Below are 12,172 nucleotides of genomic sequence, written 5' to 3' on the forward strand. Positions count from 1 at the left end.
AAGTATTGATGAAGTTATTGACAAATTTGCAGAAGTTAAAGCTTTTGGCAAATTACTCTGTAAGTATAAATTTTTCTTGTAGAGGGCCAGAACTCTGAAAAGGTGTACTTGAATCTAGGTCAGCAAGGTATTTAAAGTTAAGCATATACTTAATATGGGGATGCAATAGTCCTGCTAGTTCAGTGTGATGTAGTGATGTAATACTGAGGTATTTAAGGGAGTCTCAGCTACAGAAGACTCTCTGAGCTACAGCGCTCAGCCACAGACACAAGAGAAGACACCTGACCCCAGATTCCAGACTCTGGATTCCATCCTTGACCATCCTGCTGGTGGTTCTCCTGCCTCCTGAACTAAGATCAAGACTGGGTTAGACTGGCAGACTGTCACAGATTGCAGGAGGAGACTGGAAGAGACACAGACTGAGACTGGATGAGATTGTGACAGACACAGGCAGTAAAGGAGACGTGAAGGAGACAATAAAGACTTTAGACTCTATTCCTGACCAGCTGCATGGTGGCTGTCCTGCCTCTTTCACTCCTCCACTAGGACCAAGGACTTGGGCTAATCCCAAGATCCTCCTGAAAGCTAGCCTGAATATTACATTTTCTCTTATTCCAAAAAGTACAGTAATGTAATTAATAATTGCTTTTCATTATTCATTTTCATTATTTGTTTTATTTTAGTTTACTGATGTGATTGCATATACAAAGATTGTAAGGAACAAATTCTCACTGTTTATTTTCTAGTTATTATTCATTTCATTTTATAAATTACTAGGGAAATAATTTTGTTATATAGAGGAGAATATTAAAATTGATCTACTGAGTATCAAATGCAAAAGGCATGCCACTGGGGCCATGTACAGTGATCTCCTGGTTCTGCTCACTTCACTTAGCATAAGTTCATTCAAACTCTTTTCTGAACTGATAACTAAACCAGAAAGAATAAAAACAAAGGAAGTTAGAAAATTAGGTAATAAAAGTCTCTCTCTTTTTGGAAAATCCAAAACACTTGATTAAAAAGTTATTTGAAATAAGTAGTAATTTTAGCAAAGTAGTAGGATATAAAGTAAATCCACATAAATTGCCCACATTCCTATATATCACAAACAGAACCCTGCAAAAAGATAGTGAGGAATATCCCAATCCTATTTTTTCTCCTGATTTTGGCCTTCAATCTTTCTACTCATCAGTTCTATCCCCGATAATCACTGCTTTATTGGCTATACTTTCTTCCCTTCCTTAGCTTGATTCATTTGATGAATTGGTTTAAATCTATACTATCTTCTATACTCAACTATCATGCCATGCCAAATTCCAATCTTGGATTAGAAACCATGAAACTGTACTTGGTCAACTATAAATTTGTTATATAAACTCAACCCAGTCTTCCCAGAAACAATCAATATTTTGATAGTTCTCTAATCAATACCATAGAAACTATTTTAATTCTTTTCATCCTCTTCTCTCAATTGACACATTGGCACCTTCTCTGTTTTCCCTTGCTAATGACTTTACCTCATATTTCATAAGGAGTTGAAAATCATTCACCAATAGTGCCTTCTTCTACACTCCTCTTCATCTCACATCACTATGTTGTCTTTCCTCAAAAGGAAAGAGAGAGAGAGAGAAGAGAGAGAGAGAGAGAGAGAGAGAGAGAGAGAGAGAGAGAGAGAGAGAGAGAGAGAGAGAGAGAGAGAGAGAGAGAGAGAGAAGAGAAAGAGAGAGAAGAGAAAGAGAGAGAAGAGAGAGAGAGAAGAGAGAGAGAGAAGAGAGAGAGAGAAGAGAGAGAGAGAAGAGAGAGAGAGAAGAGAGAGAGAGGAGAGAGAGAGAGAGAGAGAGAGAGAGAGAGAGAGAGAGAGAGAGAGAGAGAGAGAGAGAGCGCCATTCTCCTTGGGAAGTTATATCTTCAGTAGATTTCCTCCCTTTATCACCTTTACTTTCACTAATTCTCAGTCTCTATTGCTTGTCTCCCTGTTACCTACAGATACACTAATATATCTCTCATTCTTTAAAAAAAATCCTTCTTCGGTCCAGATTCCCCACTAACTATAATCAGTTATCTATCTCTCTTCCTTTAAGCTAAACTCCTTGAGAAAAAAACATGGACATCCACATCTTTTCTTATATTATTTTAAATCCCATACATTTTACATGTGTTACAATATAACCTAGGTACAATGTATGTGTGTAAATCCAATATTCTTGTTGCATGTTAAGAATTGGATTCCAAAGGTATAAGTAACCTGGGTAGATAGACAGTAGTGCTAACAATTTATATTCACTTCCCAGTGTTCCTTCTCTGGGTGTAGTTATTTCTGTCCATCATTGATCAACTGGAAGTGAGTTGGATCTTCTTTATGTTGAAGATATCCACTTCCATCAGAATACATCTTCATACAGCATTGAAGTGTACAGAGATCTTCTGGTTCTATTCATTTCACTCAGCATCAGTTGATGTAAGTCTCTCCAAGCCTCTCTGTATTCCTCCTGCTGGTCATTTCTTACAGAACAATAATATTCCATAACCTTCATATACCATAATTTACCCAACCATTCTCCAATTGATGTGCATCCATTCAACTTCCAGTTTCTAGCTACAACAAAAAGAGCTGCCACAAACATTTTGGCACATAAAGGTCCCTTTCCCTTCTTTAGTATTTCCTTAGAAGATAAGCCCAGTGGTAGCACTGCTGCATCAAAGGATATGCACAGTTTGATAACTTTTTGGGCATAGTTCCAGATTGCTCTCCAGAATGGTTGGATTCTTTCACAACTCCACCAACAATGCATCAGTGTCCCAGTTTTCCCACATCCCCTCCAACATTCATCATTATTTGTTCCTGTCATCTTAGCCAATCTGACAGGTGTGTAGTGGTATCTCAGAGTTGTCTTAATTTGCATTTCTCTGATCAGTAGTGATTTGGAACATTTTTTTACATATTTTCTTATGAATGATATTGGGAGAGAGAAAAATCAGATCAAAAGGGAAAAACCATGAGAGAAAAAAAAAAAAAAAAAGGAAAAAAAGTGAACATAGCATGTGCTAATTAACAGTCAATTTCTATAGTTCTCTCTCTCTATATTTGGATGGCATTTTTTTTCATCCAAACTATATTAAGTTTGCCTTGGATCATTGAACTTCTGAGAAAAAGCAGATTGTCATAGTTGATCAACACACAGTCTTGTGGTTGCTATGTACAATGTTTTCCTGGTTCCGCTTTTCACTCAACATTAATCCATATAAATATTTCCAGACCATCCTAAAATCACCATGTTCATCATTTTTTTATAGAACGATGATATTTCATTACTTTCATATGCCATAACTTATTCAGTTATTCCCCAATTTATGGGCAACTATTCATTTTTCAATTCTTTGCCACCACAAAAAGAGCTGATACAAGCATTTTTGCATCTGTGGGTCCTTTTTTCTCTTTTGATTTCTTCGGGATGCAGACCCACTAGTGGCATTGTTGGATCAAAGAGTATGCACAGTTTGATAACTCTAAGGGAATGGTTCCAAATTGCTCTCCAGATTGGTTGGATCATTTCATAATTCCAACAATATTAGTGTTCTAGTATTCCCACATCCTCGCCAACGTTTATCATTATATTTGTCATCTTAACCAATCTGAAAGGTGTGAGGTAGTGAAGTGGAAAAGCATACCAGATGGCACTGTGAGAAATATAATCTTGAATCTTTGTAGTTAGAAGTTTATTATTAGTTCTTCACTCCCTACTGCAGATGGTATTCTTACACCCCCAGATGTGCTGTCCTGAGAGACCTGAGTCTTTGACTTGATAAGCTTAAAGAAATACTCCTTGCTGTTGCCTGAGAATGACCCCCTTAAAGTGATAACTTTTTTTTGCCACCTGTTTAGAAAAGAAATTTCTTTATTATGACAAATGTATCAAGAAACATTTTGATGTCTCTCTTCTTCCTATAAATATGTGGCCCTGAGACCACTCATTTGCTGACTCCCCAGTTCTGGTGGGGTGAAGTCGCTAGCTAGTGGGGTGAAGTTGCTAGCTAGCAATAAATGCTTTTAAATTTTCATTATTTTGGCTGCCCTGTTTTTCTCTCACCTGGGTACTTCAGTAGTACCTCAAAGTTGTTAAATTTACATTTCTCTAACAAATAGTGATTTAGAGCATTTTTTCCCCATATGACTATAGATAATTTTAATTTCTTTATCTGAAAATTCTCTGTTCATATCCTTTGACCATTTATCGAATGGGCATTGATTTGCATTCTTACAAATTTTACTCAGTTTTTTATATATTTTAGAAATGAGACCTTTATCAGAACGAATGGCTATTAAAAAACTTTCCCCAGCTTTCTGCTTTCCTTCTAATCCTGGATGCATTGGTTTTGTTTATATAAAACCTTTTTAATTTAATGTTATCAAAGTTGTAATTTAATAAGCATTTATTAATGCTTTCTAATTATTCTTTGTCCATAAATTCCTCCCTTCTCCAAAGATCTGATAGGTAAACTATCCCTTGCTTTCCTAATTTGCTTATGATATCACATTTTTATGCTAAAATCATGTACCCATTTTATTTTGGTATGGTGTGTAAGATATAGATCAATGCCAAGTTTCTGACAGTATTTTCCAGATTTGTCAGCAATTTTTGTGCAACAATCAGTTCTTATCACAAAAGCTGGAGTTGGGGATTTGTCAAACATTAGATTACTATAATCATTGATTATTGTGTCATGTGTATCTAACTTATTCCATTGATTCACTTCTCTTATTTCTTAGCTATTACCAGATTGCTTTGATGACCGCTTTATAATTTACTTTTAGGTCTGGCATTGCGAGGCCACCTTGTTTTGAATTTTTTTCATTAATTCCCTTGATATTGTTGACTTTGTTCTTCCCAGATGCATTTTGTTTCATTTTTCTAGCTCTATATAACATTTTTTTTGGGGGAATTTGATTAGGATGGCACTGAACAAGTAGACTTATAAATAAATAGACTTGTCATTTCTATTGTATTAACTTAGCCTACCCATGAACAATTATTATTTTAAATTGTTTAGATATGGCTTTATTTGCATGAAAAGTATTTTGTAATTGTGTTCATATAGTTCTCTTGGTTTGTCTTTATCTGCAGTTTTTTTAAGTGGAATTTCTCTTTCTATCTCTTGCTGCTAGGCTTAGTTTGTAACATATAGAAATGCTGATGATTTGTGTGGTTTTATTGTATATCCTGCTTCTTTGCTAAAGTTGTTAATAGTTTTAAATAGGTTTTAAGAGTGATTTTCTAGGATTCTTTAAGTATACCATTATATCATTTACAAAGAGTGATAGTTTTATCTCCTCGTTATCTACCCTAATTCCTTAATTTATTTTTCTTTTCTTATTGCTGGGTAGTTGATTCTTGCTTGTAATTCCAGGTTCTTTGCCTTCTGGAATATGGTCTTCTAGAACCTCTGATCATTTAATGTGAAAGCTGCCAGATCCTGGATAATCCTGACTGTGACTCACTGATATTTGATTTTTTTTTCCATTGACATAGTTTTGGAGTTTTGTAACAATATTTCTTTGGGGTTTTCATTGTGGAATATTTTTCAGAGGCAATCAATGGATTATTTTAATGATTATTTTGCCTTATGCTTCTGGTATATTGGGCAGTTTTCCTTGATGATCTCTTGAAGAATGCTATCCAGGTGTTTTTTTTTTGTTTGTTTTTTTTTGGTAATGGCTTTCAGTTAAACCAATAATTTTTAAATTATGTCTCCTGGATTTATTTTCCAGGTTGGCATTTTTCCAATTAGACATTTCATTTGTTTTACTTTATTTCACTGATTTTTGATTTCTCATAGAGTCATTAGCTTCCATTTGCATGGTTCTAGTCTTTAATGTATGATTATCTTCAGTTAGCTTTTATATCTCTTTTTTCCATTTGATTAATTCTACTTTTCCAGGTGGTGTTTTCTTCAGTGAATTTTTTTTCCATCTGGCCAATTGTATTTTTTAAGGAATTGTTTTCTTCATTTTTTATTTTGCTTTTAAAATCATTTTTGGGGCATTTTGTTCCCTTCTAAGGTGGTGATTTGATGTTCCCTGTCACCATAGGAGCTTTCTATGATTAGGGTTTTTTTCCTGCTCATTTTCTTTTTTTCCTCCCTCTGTCTCCCCCAAGTCCCCTGCCATTTGGTGACTTTTGAGATTGAGCAATATACTAGGGCCATAGGGCAAAATAGTCATTGAAAGAATTCATTGATCACTCTGAAAAAAAAAAATCCCACAAGGAAAACCCCAAGAAATATTGTTGAAAATCTCCAGAACTATAATCTCAATGAAAAATAATACAGTAAACTTCCAGGAAAACCCCTACAATTTAAGTATTTAAGGGGCCACAGTCAGGATTACCCAGGATCTGGCAGCTTTTGCAATAACCTCTGCTCCTGGGTTACAGGGAAGCTGTCCCAAGTTTCTTGTGTTGCTCTGTGTCTTGGTTTTGAGCAAAGGGCCTTCTTGTATTTGTTGTCTTGTTCACATCAGGGATTAGACCTACCTGGCTTCCTAGGCTGTTAGTTTGCCTTCTGTGTTAGGACTGAAGCTTCCCTACTGGTCTACTCTCCTACTAAACCAGGACTGAGGTTCTCAGTTGCTGATCTGCTATGATTAAGACCCTCTCACTGGCTTTCCTAGATACCATATGAGCTGCACTGAACACCTATTTTACTCCAGTGAGACTGACTTTTTTTTCAGAATTATTTTTATTTACAAAATATATGGATGGATAATTTTTCATCATTGGCCATTGCAAAAACTTTTGTTCAAAATTTTCTCCTCCTTCCCCTTACCTCCTCCCATACATGGCAGGTAGTCCAATACATGTTAAATATATTAAAATATATGTCAAATCCAATATATTTATACATATTTATACAGTTATCTTGTTGCACAAGAAAAATCACATCAAGAAAGAAAAAAAAAGCCTGAGAAAGAAAACAAAATGCAAGCAAACAACAACAGAGAGAGGGAGAATGCTATGTTGTGATCCATACTCAGTTCCTAAGATCCTCTCTCTGGGTGTAGAGGCTCTCTTCATCACTGAACAATTGGAACTGGTTTGAATCATCTGATTGTTGAAGAGATCCAGCCAGGTCCATGAGAATTGATCATCATATAGTCTTGTTGCCGTGGATAACAATCTTCTGATTCTGCTTGTTTCACTTAGAATGAGTTCATCTAAATCTCTCCAGGCCTCTCTGAAATCATTGTATTGGTCGTTTCTTACAAAACAATAATATTCTGTAACATTCATATATCATAATTCATTCACCCATTCTCCAATTGATGGGCATCCATTTATTTTCCAGTTTTTAGCCACTACAAAAAGGGCTGCCACAAACATTTTTTCACATGTGGGTCCCTTTCCCTTCTTTAATATCTCTTTGGGATATAATCTTAGTAGAAACAATGCTGGGTCAAAGAGTATGCACAGTTTGATAACTTTTTAAGCATAGTTCCAAACTGCTCTTCAAAATGGTTGGATTCGTTCGCAATTTCACCAACAATGCATCAGTGTCCCAGTTTTCCCAGATCCCCTCCACATTCTTCATTAGCTTTTCCTGTCATTTTAGCCAATCTGAGAGGTGTGTAGTGATATCTCAGAATAGGTGAGACTGACTTTTCTTAAAGTTCTTCCAATCTAATTTGAGCTAGAGAGTGATTTCATTTCATCAGACTCTGTTCAGAGGCTTGATTCTATGTGTTTTTTCAGGGAAACTGGGAAAGCTTAGACAATTTTTTTAGACTTTAGACTTGGCATTCTATGCACTGTGCCATTTAACTGCCCCTTACAAGAGTCAAGCATAAAAAGCTAAACATGAAAGAGAAATCATAAAGAATTCAATAACGTTAAATAATTTACCTTTCTATATGGGAAGATGATACACGTATATTCTAAGAACTGTATCATTATTAGATAAATTAGTATAATTATACATAGAAATTAAGAATAAGCTGATTATGTGGGGATGTGTAAAACATGGATAAATGAGAAAGAGAAATGCCCTGGGAAAGGAAGGAAGGTAGAAAAAGAATAGGGGAAATTATGTCACATAAAAGAAGAGCTTTTACAGATAAGGGAAAAATGTTGGGGAGAAGCAGGCTTGAGCCTCACTCACATCTTAATTGGTTCAAAAAGTATATCTACATACATCAATTGATAATAGAAACCTATACTTCCCAATGGGGATGTGGGAAAGGACATAAGAAAAAGGGGAGGGGTATATGAAAAAAGGAAAAGATAAGAAAAGATAGTAACTAGAAGCAAATCAGAAGAATAGCTTCTGAATTTCCCCATTGTTTTTTGTTAATCCAATCCTGATGTTTATGAGTTTTCTGGTTCAGATGAATAAATTCAATGCTGTGCACAACATCTCTAAAGCTTCCCACTCTTTTTCTGCACCATTGATGCTATTTCAGCTGTCATTCCAGATCAGCAATGAAATGTTCAATCAAGAAATAACTCAATAATCTCTTGACTAAGTCTCTAGACAGTTGTCTTGCTTTGAAGCTGATAATTTTATTAAATGTGAATGTTTAGGTTGAAAGGGATGATTCTATAACTGGTCCAGCATTCTGTGCCAGACAGTGCTTCTGTCATTCTTACATACTACCTGTATCTTCCCTTACAATGACACAGTTTATTAAATGATAGTGCTTGTTGCAAGTGTTCATGCATAGAATTTTATTGCACTTAGGTAAATGGAAGACTGTGCTGGTGATAAGAAATTCATGAGATACATAAGTCTTCACTAGTAAGTCACTATTGCTGTTTCCAATTTGATTCCACCTAAGAACTCCCTGACATGTCAGTAGAACATATCTAATTTGGTATTAAAATCATCCAGAATTATAAGGATTCTTGGAGGCAGAAGAAAAGTTGGATGACAGGTAGATACCAAAAAGATGGATGAGCAGCCCTGAAAAAGACTCAGCAAATACTCATAGATGTGCTATTTCTTTCTGAACATTCTATAACCCCATTATAAGTATAATTGATCATATTCATAAAAATAACAACAATTATATGATTATATGAATTGATGAAGAAAAAACCTTTCACAGAACACATTTATTTCTACTAAAATAGAAAACAGAAATTTTCTTAAAATAATAATCATCATCTATCTAAAATCAAGAACAAACATTATAATGGGATAAACCTGAAACTTTCTCAGTAAGATCAGGAGTGAAGCAAGGATGTCTATTATCACCATTGAAATTCAATAGTTTAATAAAAATGCGAGATATAACAGTAAGACAAGTAAAAGAAATCGAAGGAATAAAAATAGGAAGTAAGAAAACAAAACTATCATTCTTTGTACATGATATGATGGTTTAGTTAGAGAACACTAGAGAGTCAATTAAAAAGTTACTTGAAACAATCAGAAAAGTTGTAGGATATAAAATAAGCCCACATGAATAATCAGCTTGCCTATATCCTACTGACAAAATCCAGCAACAAGACATAGGAGAAATTCCAGTTAAAATAATTGCAGACAATATAACATTTTGGGTAATCTGCCTGCCAAGGCAAAGCATTGCCCAACCCAAGGCAAAAGTTTTATAGTTCTTTGGACATAATTCCTGATTGATCCCCAGAATGGTTGGATAATTTCACAACACCAACAATGTATTAATGTCCCTGTTTTTCCACGTCCCTTCCAACATTTATTATCTTTTTCTTTCAACTTAGCCAATCTGAGAAGTGCAAGGTGCTACCTCAGAGTTATTTTAAACTCAAATCAATTCTTAACTTTAGGACTCCTGCAGGATACTACTTAGATTTTAGTGAATGGAGCAGGACAGGAAACAGGGGATATGTTCATCACATCCCTCTAGCCTATAAAAAGAGGACAGAAAGCTGGTTTTACAACATTGATATCTAAAAATAACTCTCTTATTCCAAGATCAGGAACCATCCGATTGTCTCTCCCTCTCCCACTTTTTTTTTTATAACTGTCATAGTGTTTCTTTATTTGGAGGTCATGAAGTTACATCTTTGAACTTATTCTGAGAAGCACACATCATCTTGTTAAATTATTCCTTGGGGTAACTGCTTCCTACCTGACTGGCTCTAGGTCCCAAAAGATTAAACTTTCTTGGTAACAACCAATGGCACAAGTTAGTTCATTGTTATACTAGAGCAGAAGTTTCTATATATTGAGTGGTAGGGTTTAACATTTCTCTTGCTGCAAGTGGGGAAGGCTGGGTGTTTATTCTCTGCCTTCCCCACAGCCCACAGATTCTCCAGGACCTGGCCACAATCAGTAGGTGGGAGAAATAATGTTGCTTTCCTGATGTGGAGAGGAACTGCTGGATATATGAGGCAAAGGACTGGTTATGTTTTTAAGACTGATCATATAGAATGCTTAGATAGTAGGAAAAATAGCCTAATTTCAAAATTTTCCTGGAGGAAAAGGTCAGAGGGAAGAGTCAGAATCATTTTGGGTCTGTGTGTGTATTGTGTGAGAGAGAGACAGAAAGAGAAAGAAAAAAGAGAGAGATTGAGGAACTAAGTTCGGGGCAATTTGGCAAATAGACTTTGGATTTTTGCCTTTGGAAAAGGCAGTTCACCAGAGTTCTTGATTCAGAACTAAAACTGGAATTAGAAACTTCATGAGAGATGAAAATAAGACTAAAAGAGACATGTGTTAATGCTTGAGAGCGCCTTCAATTCACCAAGCTAATTGCTTCCTTTGACTCAACCAATCTGTACTCCCTAAATTTCAGTCAAAATTATCACTTATAAAAGACTTTGTGTAGTTAGTAGATTAAGGGAGGTCTAAAACTCAATACTGTGATCATATTCCTTTCTTTCCTTGTGATTGTTTATTTTATAAGGGGGATATCTAACCTGTCTCATCTAATTAAACCAACAGCATAAGATTGAATCTGAGTACTATTGAAGTACCTGTTCATTTAATAATAATCCCAGAGAGTTGGATGAGACTATCATAGTATACTTCCCAGTCCTGCTAATTGCTTTTTTTGTGTGGTTGCTCTATTATAAAGAATCCTTGTAGGACTTGGGAGCAGAAAAGCAATGCAGTCTTATTAAACATTCAGGTTGATCCATCACTGTGAGTCTGATCCATCGCTAAATCATTGTCCCTAAAGTTCTCGTGGCTCTCAATATCCCCATCTACACAGATCTATAGATACAATGTTGTATTCTCATGGTATCTTAAAGTTAAGAAGGCCTTGGGTTCAAATCTCATCTCAGATACTTCATAAATGTAACAATGGTTGAGAAGCTTGCCCTTTCTGGGCTTTAGTTTCGTCATATGAAAAATGAAGGGTTTGAGCTTGATGATCTCTAAAGTCATTAGATTTTTCATTTTAAACCTTTTTGATCTTATGATCATTATTTTATTGGTAAGGAAACTTAGCCTTGGAGAAATGAAGAGACTTACCCAATATTATTCAGGGAGTAAGGAAAAAAGAAAGTTTTTAAATCTAGGTTCTTTGATAGTAAATTCCTTGGTATTGCAGAGATTTCACAGAAGGAGATTAATTAAATTATCATTTTGTTTCCTCAAAATAACAAAATCAGCTCAAGTCATTTCTCAAGCCCTATTGCTTTTTCTTTGTTGCATTATGGACCCATGGGCATATGTCTATTGTTTTCTCCTATTCTCTCCCCTCCCCCCATTTCTCTTGATTCTTCTCTGTGATTGTCTTTGTCCATCACTCCCTTTTCTATAGATTAGAATTTTTGAACTAGAAAATATTTAGCCCCTTCGATTTAACTCAATTCAAATAAAGTCAAAATGATTCAATAAACATTTATTCATTTTTATAGTTGTCAACTAAGACAACTAACCAAGAGCTTAAATGTGTTGCCCAAAGTCTCATAGCTAATCAATAGTAGAAGCAAGACTAAAACCCAGGTGTCTTGGGTCATAATCTAATAGTATCATCAAGTTAATACAAGAAGCAACTTTGAAAGTTATGTAATCTATCCCTCTCTTATTGTACAAATGAGGACCAGAGAGTCTAAAGGATGTTTCCAAGTCACATTGCTAGTAAGTGACCATCAGAATTCGAACTCGGTCTCTATTCCACATCCAGCACATTTTCCTTTTTCTATTACACCAAATTGCCTCTCCTTTGTTTTTTTTTTTTCACTCCTGTTCC

Source organism: Sminthopsis crassicaudata, chromosome 2, assembly GCF_048593235.1.
Source record: "Sminthopsis crassicaudata isolate SCR6 chromosome 2, ASM4859323v1, whole genome shotgun sequence".
Lineage (NCBI taxonomy): Eukaryota > Metazoa > Chordata > Mammalia > Dasyuromorphia > Dasyuridae > Sminthopsis > Sminthopsis crassicaudata.